The sequence below is a fragment of the Phoca vitulina genome, unplaced genomic scaffold, assembly GCF_004348235.1.
Source record: "Phoca vitulina isolate PV1807 unplaced genomic scaffold, GSC_HSeal_1.0 scaffold8, whole genome shotgun sequence".
Lineage (NCBI taxonomy): Eukaryota > Metazoa > Chordata > Mammalia > Carnivora > Phocidae > Phoca > Phoca vitulina.
In genome coordinates this window covers 45089217-45111011 of record NW_022589711.1, presented here as the reverse complement: position 1 = coordinate 45111011, position 21795 = coordinate 45089217, and the positions used below count along the sequence as shown (strand labels likewise).

Here is a 21795-nt window from a genome sequence, read left to right as displayed (position 1 = left end):
TCACCACACTGGCCATGCTATGATTTTTCAAGCTTGTCACTTTGATGTGAAAATTTCCCCTCTCTATCCAAATTCTATTCAGCTCCACACACAAGCCTCGCCCCTCCCTGAAGCCTGTCTTGGCCTCTGGGGCCCATGCGAGACATCTGCATTCTGAACCCAGCCATCTTGCTCTTCATCGTCTATTCGTGTGGTTTCTCCCGTGCTCTCCACCTTAACTGAGAGTGCCTTGAGCAGGAGCCCCATCTTGAATGTCTGTAGCATGTCTCGTGGGGCCAGCCACACTGATTTGATTCCTTTAATAGGGTAGTTGGGAGTTGACCGTAACCGTCAGTAGAAACGTCTCTATCAAAAAACACAGGCAAGTCCTATCCTGATTTTATAGGCACCAAAAGGTCAAGAGATGTGTCCTAAGATTCCCCAGTGACTGCAGTAGAAATGGGATTGGACTCCAGCCCAGGGCCTGTGCTCCCTCAGGCCTGATCCTATGCTGCCGGGGGGCTCCTGGCCAAATTCCACTGCTTGGTGAGTGTCACTGATGCAAGCCGGACCAGCCCTGCAAGTGCCAGGCAGCAGCTTTGTTTTAGCTTAGGTGGCTTGTGCTAGCACTTGAGGCACTCACAAGGACCTCTGTCCCAGCTCCCAGGGCCCCTCCGGACAGGGGGGCATTGCTGCTCTGAGACCTGGGGTGGGGTGGGGAAAATCTGGTCCTCTCTCAGCCCTCGTTTTCCCAGTTCTGTTCTGGCTCCTGGAGTGGCCCAGCTTAGACTCATAGGCTCCAAGAGAGTTCCCCACCCCCTGGGTGTTAGGCCAGTTAGCTGCATTAAGCAATGAAGTCAATGGGCATGGTTAATACCAAGCAGCAGAGAATTTCTAAATGCATTTGATAGTTTGGAATGCACTGGATGATTTGTAGCAGACTTCCTCTCTTAATTATTTTGAGCTCATACTGAGGTCAAATCGGTCTGTATTCCTTATGTACATATCTGCTGCCTAGAAATGGCCATGGTTAGGATGAGCCAGTCATTCCTTGACCTGTTTGCCCATTCTCCTCACCAAACATTTATAAATGCCTGCCACGTGCCAGGCACTGTGTGGGGTTCTGAGGCTCTGTGAGATGTGGTCTTGGCACCCGGAGCGCTACCTGGCTGACAGCGTGGTAATTTGCTGTGGATACTTCTCAGCGTGAAGACCTTAACTGACCAGGAGAGAACCCGGGGCCAAGTGTTGCAGTGCCCACGTTTCTGAGCACCGGCGCCCTCCCCTCCGCTGGTCAGGGCTCAGCTGCTCCAGGGTCCACGGAGGATTTGCCAGGCTCTGCTTTCTGCTGTAGCTGTGGCCCTCTTTAAGAAAGCCTTGCTGGGGCGCCTGGGTGGCTCAGTCGTTAAGCGTCTGCCTTCAGCTCGGGTCATGATCCCAGGGTCCTGGGATCGAGCCCCGCATCGGGCTCCCTGCTCCATGGGAAGCCTGCTTCTCCCTCTCCCACTCCCCCTGCTTGTGTTCCCTCTCTCGCTGTGTCTCTCTCTGTCAAATAAATAAATAAAATCTTTAAAAAAAAAAAAAAAAAGCCCTGCTGACAAACATTCAGACTTGCAAAGCTGATTGATGAGGGGAGCGATCATTTGCTTCAGGTAGGGGACTGACTACAAAGCTGCACCCCAGGCTTCCTTCCCATGGTGGCTTCCTTGGTGCAGACCCTGATCCACAACAGACCATCAGGAATGGCTGATGCCAGCCATGAGCCTGCTTGGGCTTTCCTGCCCTTGTTGCTGGTGGGGGGCAGGGCTTTTGGGGGGAGGGTTTGGTGGCTGGGTGTGGGCTGCTGCGTTCCTCTCCTCTCGAGTTGTCACGCTCTGTCATCCCAGGTACAGGCACGTGGCCCGGGAACGAGAGCATCTGGTATGGCTGGCTTGGGTTCCACTCCAGTCTGCCTTGCTGAGGACTCGGGCTCTTTCCATCCACCTCAGCCCTGGGAGGGACTCTGTTTCCTCCAGATGGGGAGAAGAAAGCACTCTCCGGGCTCCTCTGGTCTGGGTGCTCTCAGGATGGCGATGTCTTTCGGGGTTTGAGATTCTGCCCCACAGGCCTTCATGATGTTTTCCCAGATCCCACGGCATCCCTGGGAAATGCCCATGTTCTGGGGGTCAGAGCAGAGTGTGCTGAGTCTTTGGGGAGAGGTGAGGAGGGGAGGGCTTGCCACAGTGGGGTTGGGGTGGGTATAAGCAGCTGGGACTAAGAGAGGTCAGTGTGGTAGCAGGGAACATGGGGGTGAACTAAGGAGAGACAGGGCTTTAGGCTGGCACAGGAGGTCATCTTTAGGAGGAGACAAAGGATCTTGGATGTGCCCCTCGGCAGAGGCACACTGGCCAGACGGGTTGAGAGCCCAAGGGTCTGTGTGGTGGGCTCATCAGAGGGTGCTGTTGGGGCTATCAGGGACAGCCTACGGGGCCAGGCAAGGGCTGAGTTTCTGTTCACTTTCCTCCACTAACTCAAATAATTTTGGGAAGAAAGAAAGGAACTTGAGTTGTAGAAGAGAAAGAGGAAGACAGCCTGAAGGACAAGAGGGTAACTGTGGGCACTTCTAGTCCCACCACAGACCTCAGGGACTTTGCCACCTCAACCTCTGCAAAATCCCTCACTGTCCCCCCAGTTCAGTCGGAGCCCAAGGCCTGGCTGCTCCTGAGGTGAGGTACTCAGACAACTTTTGCTTTCCTGCATTCGCTGTATGGAAATGCTGAGGGCCCATCAGACAGGAACACAAGGTGTTCAAGAGCCTGTGCTGGCCCAGTCCTGGCAGCTCGCTGAGAGCCTCTAGAGAAGCTTGGGTCTTTGCTTTCATTCCTGAGTTAGAGGCTCTCCAAATGCCTCCCAGCTCCCCGCTTTTAGGAAAAGGACATGTGGACTCTCTAGTGAAGGACTGTTGTTCCCAGGCAAGAGCCTGAAGAGGCCTCTGGACGGAGGAGAGGAGCCCCTTCTCCAGCAGGGGCAGTCCCTATCTTTGGAGGCCTCTTCTCCTCATGGGTGGAACCCCTGAGGTGCTGCCCAAGAGGTGTGGGAACAGCAGTTTTGCCCCCAGCCCTGCCCATCCTCTGAGCCTGGGTGGCAGGTGCACAATGCCTCAGAACCCCTGCAGGTCTGGTCATGTGTCACCCTCCCTGGGAGATGCTCTGGGAATAGCCACCCAGCAGCGTTCCTGGGGCTTCAAGACACTTGACAAATACCAATTGATGTCCTTCCCCTCCCTACTACCCTCAGGGACTGGGGATAGATTGGTTGGGGTTCTCGGTTTCTTGCTTTCACTGTATCTAAACCCAGTTAGGCAGTGGAAGATAACTGCTTTTTGGACATTTTATATTATTGCCCTATTTAGTTTATCAACAGGACCTGAGAAGTAGATAGTACATCCTTATTTTGTAGAAGAATCTCGGGCTGACTAGGGGACGTTACTCCGTGAACACCACTCATCTGATAAGTAACTGAGCTGAGACCTGAACCCAGGTCTTCGGACACCAGCTCCCACGTACTTTCCCCATGCTGTGCTTCACCTCCTTGAGATAACGCAGAGCCTGCTCCTTCGTCCCCCTGGGCCTCTGTTTCCCAGCTCGCCGAGTGCAGCCACTGCACCTCCTTCTGCCCTTGAGAGCCCAGCCACTCTGTCTGCTTTGTCTCTGCTCTGGCGTCTGGGCTCGGGCCCAGCTCTTGTCAGGACCACTACCTCAGGAACCGTCCACCGTTTCTCAAGTGGCCTTCCCGTGTTCACACTTCCAGCCCCATCCTGCCTTCCTTCATCTTACGCACTCTGCTGTCGTGGCTTCTCCCTTCTGCACTGGAGCAAGTATTAGGAGAGGAGGAGGCAGGATGGGCTCAGGCTGCCGTTGGATGCTCAGATCTAGAAACCTCTGCTGTTTGCTGTTCTGTTAGTTGAGGTAAAGGCTAGGCTGTATAACACAGAGACGCCAAGATACAGTGGCTTTAAGGAGATGGGTTTCTTTCTTAGGTAATTAGAGTCGAAGTGACCTGGTCTAGTTCCGTGGGGTTCTTCTCACCTACAAGGACATTATCCCCATCTGTTTGGTCAGAGCTGGGTTTGGAGCCTGTCCATGTTCCGGTCCGGAAGAAAGTGCTAAAAGGTGCTGGTCTAGGTCTGATGACGGAGAGTCGTACACATCGCTTCCACTCACACCCCTTTGATCTGAGCAGCTGCGTGCCCAGCTACTTGGGTGTTGTTTTGGAAGAAAGGGAGAATGAATTTAGGTAGACCACAACCAGTCTCTGCTATAGCCTTTAAAAAAATGGATTTTTAAAATAAAAAATTAGTTATCAGTGATCAACTCCAAAGGGATGTGGTAAGAGGTGGTAGTGTGATAATCTAGAGCTCACCAGGTGGACCTCAAGCTGAGATTATGTTTCTGGAGGGTAGGGGTGGGGAGGGCAGTCTGCAAATGAATGTCTGCCACACCCATCCTATGGGGTGCTTTTTATAGGCATGTACCGGTAATGGCTGAGTTTAATGGCTCACCCCTCGGCGCCCAGGATATGTTTCCCTTGGCCCTGGGGAAGACTTACCTCTAACTCCTCATACCTCATGGCCTCAGTGCCAGCCCTAGGCGCCCTTCCTGCCCCTTGTTAGCAGGATGGCTGGGAATGAGTGGCAACTGGACCGGGGCCAACTCTTGGTTTTCTCTCTGATACGCTGGGTCACACCACAGAGAGGGCTCCCAGGATTCATGTAGCATGTAGTCAGGGCCCTTGGGAAGCATCTGGGAGTCAGGGGGTCACTTCTCCTGTTTTACGTAAGAAGAAACTTCCTGGGCCCCAAGAGGACTTGTGGAGGTAGCCGAGCCAGGGAGGAGAAGGGCTGGGCCTGCCGTAATCCAGGTCCTTCGCTGTTCACCCAGCCTCGCCACAACGCCATTTCCATGTTATTTCTCCCCTCACGGGCTCGGCCTCCGGGGATTTCCCAGGGACAGAGCCATGGTCAGCCAGCCAGGAAGGGACTCCCCAACACTACACCCAGATCCAGTTCCCAGCCCCACCGAGCTTGCACCCCACTCGCAGGGACACACAGACTTGCCTCATGGCTCATCTCCCTGCTGGAAACCACCTCTAGGCCTTGGGTGCTGCGGCAGTCAGTGCTATGTTTGTCCGTCTTTTGCTGTGTCATCTGCGTTTTGTTTAATTCTGACTCAGGCCTTGGCAGCCTTGTGGATGGGGGTCCTGTACCCCCCCATCTCCTGCCTTGGGCTGTGTGCTCAGTGTCTGAAGCAAAGACTGCTGGGGGCCCGGACTGTCTTCTCAGGTGAGCTGGAATATTCAAGGCCTTGAGAGAGCCCGGCAGCCCTCAGCTTCCTTTTCATCCATTTATTCATGTAGGAAGCATTTATGAGGGCCTGCTGTGTGTCAGCCCCGTCCCGTCCCGGAGGAGGAGGAGGACGTGCCTCGGAGCCAGAGGAGGCCTGGCCAGCCCCACGGGGCTTTCAGCCAGTTCTCAGGGCGCCAAGCCACTCACAGCATGGCCAGCCCGGCTACGGGGATTTACGTGGGGAGCGTGTTTGCACCGGTGTCTATTAGCTAGTGACCTTCACTCCATTTTAGAGATGAGGGCTTTGAGATCCCAGTAGGTGCTGTGACTTGCCCAAAGTCACAAGGCTAGCCCCCGGGCCCCCCGACTTCCAGCACTGTGCTCCGCCCATTGTTGATCCCTGCCTTTCTCTGCAGGCAGTCTGTGGGGTAGCCTCCGGGGCCCCCTGAATCCCTGCTGGGGCACCTGTCTTGAGCAGCGCCAGGGCACCTCTCTGCCCTGGGGCACGCGCAGGGTGCCTGGGCCTTCCACACAGACCGACACAGCCCCAGAGCATGTTGCGCTACCAAGGCAAGGTTAGGTAAGCAGGGTAATGGCGGTTTCACTTTCTCTTGAGCTTTCCTGTTTTCCTTCCAAATTCAGCAGACCTAAAATGGGCCCTGGAGGTGAGGCCTGGAGGGAGGGAGGAGGTTCGTGGGTGGAGAGGCACGAGGAAACCCCGCCCTTCACCTGTGCAGGGTGGAAAGCAGAACTCTGTTGTTTGGTGGTGCTCTTTTCTCTCCCCCCTGAATCCGATTCCAGCATTTTGTCAGCCCCTTCCCTCCACCTACACAGCCTGGCATCATCCTGTTATGTCACCACCACTCACCTGGAACAATGAAAGCCTGTCTGACTTTCCTGGAAGGGGGAGGAGGAAGTTGAGGGGTGGGGGAACTTGGGGGGTGTTGGATAATTGTTCTCCAAGATGAGATTTTTGGAGGAGAGAAATTTCACTTGCACTGGATTATAAATAAACTGCTAGCCCACAGAACTTCTTGCCAGGCCACAAAGCAAACTCTTCCTTACCCCGGAGATGAGAGAACTGCATGAGAAGCTGCTTATGGGTGAGCAGACCCACCACCTAGCTTCTCTAGAAAGGCTTTCCGAGGCACTCCCGCCAGGCCAGCCTCTCTTTCACCCCTGTTCCCTCCACCCCAACTTGTGTCCTTGCTTTGGTTTGGGTGGGAATGTATCTGCATGTCCACACCGCTTTATACATGTGATCCCCGCACCTTGGTGGGTGGGGAGGCTGTTGCCTGACGGATTCTGAAGGACTCCAGCTTCCCCTGGGATTCCCCATGGATCCTGCATGGGTCAGAAGGGAGACCTTCGTAGGACTTCCAGCTGTAACCAGCTGTCTATATGCTGCACTGTTGAGCATTCCATTGTATTTCAGGAGAACTGGGAACAGAATATTTGAAATAGGGGATTTCTCAGAACATCCTGTGAATGGCCTCTCCATTCATGGTAGTATGGTCAGGACAAGGGTCCTGCCTGAGCAGCCAGAGACTCAGGCTGTGGCTACTCCTGGATTGTCCCAGGTGGCAGAGACCTTGGCCTTCACCCACTGCCTCTCTGGTTTTATATATACACACATAATTTTTTTCTTTTTCTTTTTTTTTTTTTTTTGTATATCCAGAATGAGAAGTTAGCTTCCTAAGTCCCCAGTCCCTTCTCTACACTGTGCTGCCTCCAGACATTGACTCATTGCTCCTAGGTTGCCCCTTCTCCCCATGGTTTTAGATCTGTCTGTTCTCCCAAAGCCCCCAAGTTTCATGACATGCTAGAGAAGTTGACATGCTAGATAGTCCTGCTGCTTCAGTCTATACCTGGGCTCACATCCGAGACCTTCCTGTCCCTTGGGGTCTTATGGGTGAGCCTCGGCCCCACACACCCCTTCCCTTTTCTCCTTTACATGTTATGCTCCCCAAAGCCAGAGGGAGTGGATGCTGTGCAGTGTGCCATCCAAAGTGAGTTCTGAGCCCAGCAGAGGAATGACTCTGAGCCTTGGGAAAATGACCCCCTAAAGGGCAGGAAGGGAGGCCGGTCTGTCTGAGGCCCAAAGGTGGGGCTCTAGGTAGATTCACCGACTGTTCAGTTTTCCCAAACACCAGTTTGATATTCTGCAAATCAGCCCGTGATGATGGTGGGTTCCAGGTCCCTCTTGATTTGCCCCCCTTTGTTCTACAGCCAGCCGTGCTGTTCAACAGGAGTATAATGAGAGCCACACACGTAATTTTAATTTTTCCAGTAGCCAAAAAATTAAAAAAGAAAAACAACAAAAAACACAGATGAAACTAATTTTAGCAATATCTTTTTTTTTTCACCCAGTATATCCAGAATATCCTACCAACATGTAATTAATATAAAACATTCTTTCAAACTGTGGTGTGAGTTTTATACTGACAGCACATCTCAATTCAGACTAGCCACGTTTCAAGCGCTCGTGGCCACCATGGCTGGTGGCTGCCATTGTGGACAGCACTGCCCTGCTATTCGGCGGAGTTCTGTCCTTTGCCTCTTTAGTCCTCTGTCCCTCTGCCTTTGGATGAACCAGGTTCTCCCGCCTCTCCTCCTGCTCCATGCTGTATCCACCCAAGCTGTAACCCACCCTTTCTCGTAAGCACCCTGAGAAAGAGCCACCTTCACTATTGTCGTCCTCACCCCCCCTTATGACTTACACCCTTGCGGTCTGGACTCCTCCTCTACCTGATCTTTCTCAGAGGTCACCTGTGGGACCCCTGACAACCTTGGATTCCTCTTTATCTCTTCAGCCTCTCCCACAGCACCTGACTGTGGGCTCTCCAGTTCTTGCTTGAATCTCTCCCTTCCATTTAGCTTTTATGACACTGTCTTACTCATTCTGGCCACCCTGAAACCAGTCCCTCACTGGATTTCCCCTGCATGGATTAAGAACCAAAGCCCCTTCCCTTCCCCCTGGAGATTCACCCCTCTGAGACGCTTGCTTGGGATATCCTGAACACTGCTCCCCTTTCCCTTTGAAGGGCCTCTTGTCTCCCTCGGGCTCTGCTCTGGTCCTTCTCATCTGTGCCATTTGCCCAGCTCTCTGTTTGGCCTCTTTACTTCTAGCACCTTCCTCTTTGCCGCCTGCTTCCCAGCCATGAAATTAATATTCCCAAAGTGCAGCTCTGATCACATTTTCCTACTGAAAGGCTGCAGCATTAGAAGTTGTAATAACGGGAGGATAGACTTATGTTATAATGTTAGTGAAAAAAGCAGGATACTAAATTATAAACAGGAAGATCACAGCTTCATGAAAACAAAAAACTGTTGAGTAGATTAAAAAAGGAAGAGGAATGAACCAGTTAACACTGGTTGTGTTGGGCAGTAAATTGAAATTTTCTTTAATGAATGCACATATTAGAAATTGAAAATTTAGTGTACTTTTTAGTTTCGGAAATGCAACCACCAAGAGTTTTAAGGCTTCCTGGGTCACGTGCCACCTCCTTACCCGAACGTGGATATCCTTTGCTATGTAGCCGTGAACCCCACCGCCTCTCTTGCCAGTTCCCCTTTGCTTGTTCTGTTCCAGTCAGTATTGACTTCCTGGGTTTCCCCAGGCAGCCTTGCACCCTTCGAAGTCCCTCCACTCCTTAATTCATGTGGTTTCTGCCACCTGGATGCCTGGATCTTGCCCACACTGTGAGTTCCATCTGCAGAGCCCTCTCCATAAAGCCTTCCTGGTCCCCACTGCCTCAAATGACTTCTTTTCTTTTCTTTTTTTAAAGATTTTATTTACTTATTTGAGAGAGAATGAGAGAGAGAGCACAAGCAGGGGGAGAGGCAGAGGCAGAGGGAAAGGGAGAAGCAGACTCCCCGCTGAGCAGCGAGCCTGATGTGGAACTCGATCCCGGGACCCTGGGATCATGACCTGAGCTGAAGGCAGATGCTTAACTGACTGAGCCACCCAGGTGCTCCTCAAATGACTTCTTTTTCTGATTTGAATCTCTTTTCCCATTTGGCTTATTTGGCCTGGTTTTGCAGGCCCATTTGGATTCTTATCTCCTCTATTAGCTGAGAAGTTTCTGCAGCCTGCCCTGCTCACAGTAAAAGCATGTATTTTTTTCCTTTTTAATATCAATTTATCATTTTTGTCTTTTAAGAGTAGTACATATAAAAGTTGGAAAGTGTTCAGTGGTCTAAAGAAAAAGGTCTGAAAAAATACTTACAATCCTGCTGCCACCTAGAGACATTCTACCACTGTTGACACATACATATTTTTAGATTGGGATCATGTTGAATATGGAATTCTGTATTCTCTTCCTCTCCCACTTGACATTAGATTTTGAAAATTTCCCCGTGATGTTCAGTCTTCTTCAAATAAAACATTGTAGAGGTCGTGACATATTTCAGGGTACTGAAACACCCATCATTTTCCTAACTCTTCTCCAGTTCAACATTTCTGTTCCTCATGTTAAATTTTCTAATCATCCTTGCATACAAAGCCCTGTCCAGGCCAGTGAGTTTCTGTGTAGCAGATAATCCGTGGAGGGGACTGATTTGTGGGTCAAAGCCTATAAGCATGTTATTTTTTAACTGAGGTACAGTTGACACAGAATGTTACATTAGTTTCAGATGTACAACATAGTGATTGGACAAGTCTATACTATGCTGTGCTCACCACAAGTGTCGCTCCCATCTGTCACCACGTTATTATAATACAATTGTCTCATGTCTATAGCTCATGCTATACTTTTCATCCCTGTGACTTATTCATTCCGTAACTGGAAGCCCATACCTCCCACTTCTCTGAAGCCATTTTGCCCGTCCCTCCCCACCCCCCACTTTTGGCAACTATTAGTTTGTTCTCTGTATATGGGTCTGTTTCTGGTTTGTCTGTTTGTGTGTTCATTTGGTTTTTAGATTTTGCATATAAGTGAAATCATATGGTATATGTCTTTCTCTGACTGGCTTATTTCACTTAGCATGATACCCTCTAGATCCATCCATGTTGCAAATATTAAGATTTCATTCTTTTTATGGCTGAGTAATATTCCATTGTAGATATATACCACATCTTCTTTATCCATTCATCTGTCTGTGGACACTGGGTTGCTTTCAGATCTTGGCTTTTGTAAATAATGCTGCAATAAACAGGGGCACATATGTCTTTTTGAATTCGTGTTTTTGTTTTTTTTTGGGGGTAAATACTCAGTAGTGGAGATACTAGATCATATGGCATTTCTATTTTTAATTTTTTTGAGGAACCTGCTTACTGTTTTACATAGTGGCTGCACCAGTTTGCATTCCCACCAACAATGCACGAGGGAAGAGTATGATCATTTTTTTCTAAAGATTTTATTTATTTATTTGACAGAGAGAGAGACAGCAAGAGAGGTAACACAAGCAGGGGGAGTGGGAAGGGGAGAAGCAGGCTTCCCGCGGAGCAGGGAGCCCGATATGGGGCTCGATCCCAGAACCCTGGGATCATGACCTGAGCCGAAGGCAGACGCTTAATGACTGAGCCACCCAGGCGCCCCGAGTATGAATATTTTTAAGGCTCTTCATCCATATTCCCAAATTGGTTTCCTGAAGAGAGTGGTACCAATCCTCATACCCACTGATGTATAGAAGGTATCTGTTCTGTTGCATTCTTGCTAATATGATTACCATGAAAAAAGCATTGCTAGTTTAATAGGCAAATATTGTTTTCATTTATATTTCTTGGTTTGCTAGTGAGGTTTTACATTTTTTTCATGTCATGCATTTGTCAGTCATTTGGAGTTTTACTTCTTTGAATAGCTTGTTCATCTACGTTACTGATTTTTCTGTTCTACTTATTTCTCGTTAATTTAGAAAACACTCCATATTAAGACTGTTGTCTCCGCTGCCATATTTTTTGCAAACTGAGTGTCTGTGAAACTAACTTGGAGTTCCAGATTCCACAGCCTGTAGCATGGGCTCCTCTCAGCTCCTCTGGGCACGTGCCTGACTCTGTCACCAGACTTGCAGGCCTGGGGGCCAGGGGCCAGGTGGCCAGTGCTGAGCTTTCCCAGACCCCGAACAGTGCTCTGTGCTGGGTACTCGGTCAGCGTTTGTTGCATGCATTCAGAGGATATCCTGCTCAAGTGAGTACTGTTCTGTGAAAGCTGTTGTTTCTCATTCAAATACGTATACAACTTCTGGGGTCTTCCTAGGAATACGTAACCAAAGATGACAAACATAAAATGTCCAGTGTGACTCTCTCTCTCTAAAGGCACAGCTATTTGAGTTACAGAACAAACTATCTCACTTACTATTGTCACTATTTGCTTTAAAATTTAAGGAAATCTAGGGGCGCCTGGGTGGCTCAGTCGGTTAGGCGTCTGCCTTCGGCTCAGGTCATGGTCCCAGGGTCCTGGGATCGAGCCCCGCATCGGGCTCCCTGCTCAGCGGGCAGCCTGCTTCTCCCTCTCCCACTCCCCCTGCTTGTGTTCCCTCCTCGCTCTGTCTCTCTCTGTCAAATAAATAAAATATTTAAAAAAAATAAAATAAAATAAAATAAAATTTAAGGAAATCTAAACCACAATGAGATACTGCCTTACTCCCACTAGGATGGCTGTAATCAAAAAGAGGTACAAAAACAAGCATTGGGGAGGATGTGAGGAACCAGAACCCCCATATACTTCTGGTTGGAGTAGAAAATGGCTCTGCCACTTTGGAACAGTTGGGCAGTTCCTCAAAATGTTTTCTAGACTTAACAATGTGACCCCGCATCTTAGTCCATTTGGGCTGCCATAACAAAATATCATAAGCCACGTGGCATAGACAACAAACATTTATTTCTCACAGTTCTGGGTGCTGGCAAGTCAAGTTCAAGGCACCAGTAGATTCAGTGTCCGCTGAGAACCCACTGCCTGGCTCATAGATGGCTATCTTCCCACTGTGTCCTCACAAGGTGGAAGGGGCGTTAGAGGGAGCTCTTTAAGATCTCTCTCCCACCCTTTTTTTAAGATTTTATTTATTTATTTGAGAGAGAGAAAGAGAGCATGAGCAGGGGGAGGGGCAGAGGGAGAGGGAGAAGCAGACTCCCCACTGAGCAGGGAGCCCAACGTGGGGCTCCATCCCAGGACCCTGGGATCATGAGCTGAGCTGAAGGCAGACGCTCAACCGGCTGAGCCACTCAGGCGCCCCTGAGATCTCTTTTATAAGTGCATGAATCCCATTTACTAATCTCACCCTCATGACCTGATCAGCTCCCCAAAGCCCCACCTCCTAATGCCATCTCATTGGAGGTGAGGATTTTAACGTATGAATTTGGGGGCGAGGGGACATAAACATTCAGTCTAGAACATCTAACAGTTTCACTCTTATGTATATATACCCAAGAGAACTGAAAGCATACATCTGTGCAAGAGCTTGCACATGAATGTTCATAGCAACACAACCCAAATGCCCGTAACTGATGGATAAAGAAACAAAATGTGGTTTATCCATTCTACGGAATATCATCTGGCCATAAAAGAATGTAGAACTGATACAGAGATGGATCTTGAAAGTATTATGCTAAGTGAAAGTAGATGGACAAGCAGACTACCTATTATATGCTTCTGTTTCTATGAAGGGTCCAGCATAAGCAAATCCATCGAGACAGAAAGTAAATTAGGGGCTGACAGGAGCTGGGGGTCGTGGTGCAGATGGGAAGTAAGCAGTGATTAATGGGTGTGGGATTTCTTTTGGGGATGTTGAAATGCTCTGGAATTAGTTAATGGTGAAGGTTGCATAATCTTGAGAATACACTAAAAACTACTGAATTATGTACTTCAAAAGGGTGAATTGTATGGCATAGAAATTATATCTCAATGCGAAGGTAATTAAGGGAAGCTGTACTAGAGAAAGGCTTGACCTCCCCAAGGTACAGGGTGGACCTTTCTCATCCACAGTAGTGGTTCCTTGAAGAGAGCGAGTTTTGGAGGCTGTGGCTGGGGGCAGGTCCCTAATCAGCAGCATTTTATGTGACCAGGATCTATGAGGAAGGCCTGGGGCACCTGGGGCGAGAGGGAAAGAAAGTCGAGTGTTCCTTTATTAAATAGAATAAAGCCAAAGTAGGCCTAAATTAGGTTGGGATAAATAACAGCTTAGTCTAGTAGAGTAGGATGAGCTCTGCACTTGGAATGAGAATCTGTGATTTAGCTTTGCCGCTGTGCTGTGTAGCTGCAGACAGGGCTCCTGCCTCGAGCCTTGGTGTCCTCATTAGCGAAAGAGCGGTGATGCCACCCAGCTAGCTTAGCTCAGAAGGACATGATGAGGAGGCAGTGCAACAGTGCATGTGGAAAGTGTTTTAAAGCTGTAAATTGATGCACCCGATCGTTCCTAGATACTTGTCTTTCTTCACGTTTTAGTCTATTTTGTCTTTCCTAAAAATGGATTAAGCAGATGCTAATTATTGATTGGTTAACATTTTATGCCTTGCGTGTAGTAACAGCGAAATTGTATTAAATAAACATTATACTTTGAGAATCATATTATAGATTGGTATTTTCCAGAGACAGTGGGTAGCCCGTATGGTTGGGGTAGGAGATGAGAAGGGGAATGTATGGCTGGTAATGGGGCTTGTGGAGTCTTAGTGCCAGCGCAGAGACTGAGGCTTTATCTTACTGATGATAGGGAGTCATGGCACGCTTTTGGGCAGGAGGTGTCATGATGTGATATGGGGATCTCTGACATAGAGCAGGAGAGATTGACAAGCCCTGAGCAACTGGATCCTCACTGGAATGGAGAAGAGGGGGTGCCTTCTGGGCAGGACCCCATGGGAATGAAGACAGCAGAGAGCCTGGTCTTGTTTGCCCGGAGCCATTGAGATAAACCAACTATCTCCATGAAAGAGACTCTCATCATGAAAGCCCCTAAGCCGAGATAATGCAGCTTTGAGCACCAAAAAAGCATAGAGCAGTCTTTATTCTTTGTAAGGGACAAATTTTTAAGAGGCATCACTATGATTTTTTAAAAAGTTAAAAATATGTAATATTTTTAAAAAGCCATTTAACACCTCATTGAGCACAGTGCAGTGCACAAGGAACCAAGCTGATGTGACTTCCAAGAGTATATAATTTAAGATTATCCTTCCTTGATTTATTGTATTTTGTATCATAATAGGATTCCACTGAGGTCCCCCGAGCTTCCCACCGGCACCGTGTAGAACAAATGAAATCTGGGGCAGGCGGAAGAAACTCCTGTCAGGCTTGTCAGCTCCTTTTATTTGGGATTTGGTTGCTAGTTTTGTATGTTTGCAAATAGAAAAAAAGGACTAGAACAGGAGGGGCTGTGCCTGTCTTTAGGGCTTGGGTCCCAGGAGAGGAACTTTCTTCTCTTCCTAATACCCAGAGCAGTGGGGAGCTGTTCCTCAGCCCCCAGGAGCCCAGATGTTGTCTAGACCCTTGTGGCCAGATGGGTGGATTTGGAAAATCAGATCCCAGCTTTGGCTTGCCCTCAACTGAGGGGATTTCAGACTTCGATGTGAAGAGAAAGCACTGTGGTCTGTTTGTGCAGGATCCGCAGAGGGTAGGGAAGGGTCTGGAAGAAGGAGTAGGGCGGAGTGGGAGCTGGGTCACCCCCAAAGTCCTGGGGCCCTGCCAAGGGGGAGAGAGTTGTCAGAGTTGGGGGAGGGCGGGTTTGAAAAGGCTCCCTCCTAGGATTGCCAGGTAAAATATGGTTAAATTTCAATTTCAGATAACAAATAATTTTTTAGTATAAGTATGTTCCAAATATTGCATGGGACATACTTACACTAGAAAAAAAATTTTTGTTATTTATCTGCAATTCACATGTAACTGAACACCTCACCCCCCACCCCCATCACCAAATCTGGTTCCCTGGGGTATTCTGATTCCTTATCTCTGCCACTGTCGCCACCACCAGCTACACCCTATGAATCGCAGTGCAAGAAGCAAGCTGACTTGTCCAGGACAGAAGCCATGCCTGATAGCAGATTGTGAGAGGGTCTTCTCCAGCTCATTTCCTTTGATTCCAAACCTGTTCGTTCCTCATCCCTCTTCGCCTTCCGCCTTTCCCAGGAGTGGCAAGTAGCAAGCCCCGGGAGCCTCTTGCGGAGTCAGAGAAGCAGTATTGTTTGCAGTGCCCACGGCCCCGCTGCTGGAACCTCTTTCAGCCTCCACGAGCAGGCGCTGCACCGTAGCTTCACCCTGGGCCAAATCAAACCTGCAGCCTGCAGGCAGCGAGAGATTGGGTTTCCAAAAGTGCTGGGGTTTTAGAAATACCGCCATCATGGCCGCCAGACTGGTAAATATTCATAGGCATCTCCCCTGGGTTTCCGTGCGGAGACTAGAATTCCAGACATTCCCCTCTAAGCGAGGGTTTCTCCCGGTGTGGTCCTGAGACTACCTGGACCCACACCATCTGCTGGGCTTGTTTTAAAGCAGATGCTGAGGCGAATCCCCGGGCTGAGGTTTGCTGTATTGTTAGGTCTCCTTATTACTCTACCTGGTGTAGGTGTATGTGCGCACGCGTATGTGCACGCGCGCACACACACACGCACACCTGGGCACGTGTTCCTTGTGGTTAGATATGTCCCTCAAGGTCCACGCAAGGAAAACCAACAAACCCTTAATTAGGCCTTGCTGCCCTGCTGACTGATGCCTCCTCTTCATTCACCGCATTAATGTCTGCACAGAAGCCTTAGCCTCTATGAGAACCAGGGCACAGATTTCTGCTTTTTTGGTGAGTGATGTGTGTGTGTGTAACAAACATATTTATCTCCTACTTGTTCACTCTCGAGTGAAATTTGCTGAAAACCCTTCCCAATGACCTGGCCCAAGACCCGTCTCACACCCCAGCACCCTGTAACTGTTCACCCCGTTTTGTGTTTAGTGAATGAGAGAGGGGAACACGGAGACACACTAAGCTAAGCAAAGCTGTTTGGACCCCTATTGGGTTACTGGGCATCATTTTACCTGGATTTGCACCGTCTGTTGCTATTGGCCTTCTGGCTGCGGTAGGAGTCAGATTACAGCAGGAGAGGCCAGGAGGATTAGGACTGAGATGCTCCAGCGGCCAGTTGATAATTACCTTGGGGGTCATGTCCCGAAATAGACTCTGGCCCCTCTTTCTGGCCTCAGCGAGAGGAAAGGCTGCTTTTTCTCAGTCCGGCGGCCGTTCACATTCTCTCTTTTAGTCCCTCCCACATCTTACTCCCGTTCTTTTTTTTAAAGTCTAATTTACAAGCAGTAGAATTCACCCTTACTGGTATACAGTTCTGTGGGTTTGACAGGGGCGTACGGATGTGTAACCACGACCGCAGTGAAGATAGGGGACAGTTCTGTCGCCCAGAACGATTTCTTCCTGCTGCCCCTTGCAGTCAGCCTCTCCCTGGTAACCCCTGGTCTGTTTGCAGTACATATAGTTTCGCCTTTTCCAGAATGCCATGTAAATGCAATCATATGGCCTTTCGAGTGTGGCTCCTTTCACTCAGCATTCTGTATTTGAGACTCATCCACGTTGTTGTGTGTTATCACTAGATCGCTCCATTTTAGAGATGAATCATACTCCGTAAACATTCCGGCACAGATTTTAGGGTGAACGTAACTTCTCATTTCATTTGGGCAAATATCTAGGATTGAGTTTGCTGGTCATAGGGTAAGTATGTGTTTAACTTTATGAGAGATTGCCAAACTGTTTTCTTAAGTGGCTCTACCATTTTTTATTTCTCATAGCAAGGTGTGAGAGTTCTAGGTGGTCCACCTTCCTACCAGTACCCGTGTTGGCAGTTCTTTTTTCTTTTCATTTTGTCATTTTATTTTAGCCGCTCTAATAGTGCTGAGTAGTATCTCATTGTTTTAAAAAATTGGCATTTCCCTAATGGCTAATGATTTTCAGCATCTTTCTATGTGCTTATTCGTCATCTTTACATCTTTGATGATTATCTATTCAGATCTTTTGCTCTTTTATTTTTTAAAAAAGATTTTATTTATTCATTTGAGAGAGAGAGAGAGGCAGAGACAGCACAAGCAGGGGGAGAGGCAGAGGCAGAGGGAAAGGGAGAAGCAGGCTCCCCGCTGAGCAGGGAGCCCGATGTGGGGCTCGATTCCAGGACCCTGGGATCATGACCTGAGCTGAAGGTGGATGCTTAACCATCTGAGCCACCCAGGCACCCCTCTTTTGCTCTTTTAAAAAGTGGGTTGTTATTGTTGACTTTTGAGAGTTCTTTATGAATTCTGGGTACAAGTCTTTTTATCAGATATGTGATTTACAAATAATTTTTCCCATTCTGTGGCTTGTCTTTTTGTTATCTTAACAGTGTCTTTGGAAGACAAATGTTCTTATTTTTGATGATGTCTAATTTATCACTTTATCATTTCTTTTTTTAAAAAAAAGATTTTATTTATTTATTTGACAGAGAAAGACACAGCAAGAGAGGAAACACAAGCAGAGGGAGTGGGAGAGGGAGAAGCAGGCTTCCAGCTGAGCAGGGAGCCTGATGCGGGGCTCGATCCCAGGACCCTGGGATCATGACCTGAACTGAAGGCAGACACTTAATGACTGAGCCACCCAGGCACCCCTCAATTTATCATTTCTTTATTGGATCATAATTTTGCTGATGTATATGAGAAATCTCTGTGTAACCCAAAGTCCTATGTTTTCCTATGAAAGTTTAATAGTTTCAGGTTTTGCATTTGGGCCTATGAACCATTTTGAGTAAATTTTTATGTATTTTGTGAGGTTTGAGTTAGTCATATGCATAGCCGAATTTTCTGACACCATTTGTTGAAAAGATTCTCCTTTCTTTAGTTGCCTTTATATATTTGCAAAAAAATAAAAGTATGATCTATGATTTGCGGATATTTTCTCCCATTGATGGTTTTCTTTTTACTTTCTTTGTGTCTTTCAAAGAGCAAAAGTTTTTAATTTTGGTGAAGTGTAATTTATCTTTTTTTTTCTTTCTTTCATTTGTGCTTTTGGTGTCACAACTAAGAAATCATTGCTTAATCCCAGGTCATGAAGATTTACTTTTATGTTTTCTTCTGAGTTTTATTGCTATAGCTCTTACATTGAGGTCTCTGATCCACTTTGAGTTAATTTTATATATGGTGTGAGGTAGGGGATCCAACTTCACTATTTTACATGTAGGTATCAAGTTATCCTAGCATCATTTGCTGAAAAGAATATTCTTTCTCCATCCAATTGTCTTGGACCATTGTCAAATATCAACTAACCATAAATGGAAGGGTTTATTTCTGGACTCTCAACTTTATTCCATTGATCTGTATTTCTATCCTTATGCCAGTACTGCACTGTCTTAATTACTGTAGCTTAATAGTAAGTCTTGAAATTGAGTGGTAGGAGTCTTCCAACTGGTTCATCTTTTTCAAAATAATTTTGGCTATTCTAGTTATTTTGCTTTTTCATATAAATCATAGACTCAGCTCATTAATATCTTTTTAAAAATCCTGCTTGGGGGCACCTGGGTGGCTCAGTCATTAAGCGTTTGCCTTCAGCTCAGGTCATGATCCCAGGGTCCTGGGATCGAGTCCCACATTGGGCTCCCTGCTTGTCAGGAAGCCTGCTTCTCCCTCTCCCACTCCCCCTGCTTGTGTTCCTGCTCTCGCTATCTCTCTCTCTGTCAAATAAATAAATAAAATCTTAAAAAAAAAATCCTGCTTGGATTTTGATTATGATTGTGTTGCATCTATACATCAGTTTGGAGAGAATTGACATCTGAACAATATTGAGTTTTCCAAATATATGAATATGGTATATCTCTCCATTTATTCAGGTCTTTTTTTTTCTTTCATCAGTGTTTTATAGTATTCAGTGAACAGGTTTGTGTGTTTTTTGTTAGGTTTATACACAAATATTTCATAGCTTTGGTGATATTTAAATGGTACTTCAAAAATTTCATGTCAGATTATTTATTGCTTACATATAGAAATACAGTTGCTTTTTATATATTGAACTAGTATCCTGTGATCTTGTATTCTTGTATTTTTAAACTTGCTTATTAATTCTGGTAGCTGTTTTGTAGAATTTGGGGGGATTTTCTGCACGTCACCTGCATGCAGGTGACAAAAAGACAGTTTTATTTTTTCCTTTGCAATCTGTATGCCTTTTATTTCTTTTTCTTGTCTTATTGCATAGTCTAGAACCTCCAGTACCATGCTGAATAAAAGTGAGGAAGGGGTCGATCTTGCTTTGTTCCTGGTCTTAACGGAAACATTTAGTCTTTCTCTATTAAGTATGATGTTAGCTGTAGGTTTTTGTATATGCCATTGATCAGTTTGAGGAGTGTCTCTTCCATTCCTAATTTGTTGAGTTTTTCTTTTTTAATCTTGCCTTGATGTTGAATTTTTTCATATACTTTTTCAGTAACTATTGAAATAACCATATGGTTTTTCTATTCAGTCTGTTAATATGGTGAATTACCTTGATTTTTCAGAGTTGAACCAGCCTTCCATTCCTGGGATAAACCCCACTTGGCCATGTTGCATTATCATATGTTATCCTATCTGAGGGTAGCTCCTCATCTTTTCCTTCCCAGTTTTTCCTGTTTTTAGTCATCTGGCACCTTCTTCTCTTTTCAAAATATATCCCCTAACTAGAACATTCTCCAGCATTCCCTGAAGATTGCTCCTTCAGCCTTCACCTCCTCATCTCATTCTCTCTCCTTACCTATCTCTCAGTGGGCCCCAGTGGCTTCCTGGAGGCTTGTCGCATTGGTCACTCGCATTGGTTACTACTGTAGGCCACAGTCTATTTCTTTCCGAACCTTATCCCCCTGGTCTTTGGGGCTCTTCCTTCTGAGTCAGCTCTGCCTTGCCTGGCCCCGGCCTCATGTAGGTCTTTGGGCTTCTCTGGCAGCCTCCTGACCTGTCTCCTACTCCCTACGCTACTCCTGCCCCTGATGAGTCTTCCTGAAGCTGTGTGCTCATCCTGCTGTTCTTTCCTTCAGTAGTCCTTCATGCTCCTATTGTGTAAGGATTGTGCCAGGCCTCCTCAACCTGACATTCAAATGCCCCTTCACTCTGGCTCTGGTCTGCCTTTGCAGCTCTATCTTCTCTGTGGACTTCCCCTCAGGATCATAGAGCCTGAGTTATTATTCAGGGACCCCGAGTACCTCACAAACCTGAGCGTCATGGATACTCTTTGCAGGTATACCCTTTCCCATGCCTGCCAGACTTGCCAACTATGCCCCCAGCCCCAGGGCCAGTGTGCCATGGCCTGCCCAGGAGTTCTTCTCTTGCCTCCCCATGATTTCCTCCTCTCTCTCTTGGTTGGTGTGAGGCTGTTTCTGCTTCGTATTGCTGGTTCTCTGTCAGTCTTGACCACTTATCTCTTCACCTGGATTGTAAGCTTGGGACAGCAGGGGTTTTCTTTCCTTATGATGAGTAGGTTGTGTTTTTCTCTGCCATGTTTTTACATGAAATGACAATTCTGAGGTGGATGGGGTTGGAGTGAGGTTTGGGGGAGTTATGAGTCATCATTAGAGTTGGTGGAGCTGGTAATCTGAGTTTGCCCCTTCCCTGGAGGCACATCCAGGAAGCATCTGGAAGGTATCCTGGAGGTGCTTGAGGGGAGCTCACAGTGTCCTTTGGCCAGGAAACCAGAATTTATTGTGCAACCAAGGAGAGAGCAGGACTTTGGGATGGGAAAGACAAAGTCTCTTTCTGTTCATGGATTGGGACAGTCACGGTATAGGATATCTCCAGGGAAGCATGGCACCACATCCAGCATGGGGCCCACATGGCCTCCAGGCCTAGGCTGGCTGAGGACCCTGGGTGGAGGTCGTACCGGGGTGGGGAAGGCCTTCAGGTGGAACGCAGACCTGAATGCAGAGTCTCTAGGTTCCAGAGACAAAGAGGCCCCTGGAAGAAGAGTGTGTGGGGCTGTCTGCCAGGTCACTGCCAGGTGCTGAAGTCTCAGAAGGCTTCAGGAGCTACAGCAGAAGGTGCTGGAGGTCAATCGGGGTTCCCTTCTGTCTTTGAGACTAAGAACTAAGTTTTGGGAGGGAGTGATGGAGTCCTAGAAGCCTGTACATCTTTGCGTGTCTTCTGTTCTGTGTGGCCTGAGGCAAGGGCAGGACTAGCGTCAGTTTACCCAGATATCCCAGGAGCTGCACCTGCCAAGAAAAAGTTGGTCTCAACAGCTCCTTGGCCAGGATATGAGATGTGCTGTGTAAACTTGCTTTTGTGGGGTGTGTAGTGTTGTGTTCTGTTTTCCCTTAGCTTTTCAGTAAATACTCCTTTCCAAAGAATTCCAGCCTTGTCTCTGCGCCCTGAGAGACAGTAGTATTTTTCCACACACACATCTCTGTCGGCACGGAGAAGGGCGTGAGTGCGGAGCAGAGGGCGACAGTGGTTACTCACCGGCTGGTATGCCGGACTTGTCAGGGGACTTCGGTGCTGGTGCAGAGAAGGAATGGAAGTCCAGGAAGAGGAGCGGGGACCCGCTGTTGACACTGACCCCTGCTGGCCAGGGACCTTATCCTTCTCTCAGTCCTCAGG

General features: G+C 47.7%; 1 protein-coding gene across 1 annotated transcript in view; it reads left to right on the top strand.

The window, feature by feature from the left end:
• ADCY5 (adenylate cyclase 5) overlaps positions 1-21795 on the top strand; it is a 152835-nt gene that overhangs the window by 66492 nt on the left and 64548 nt on the right. The window lies entirely within an intron of this gene.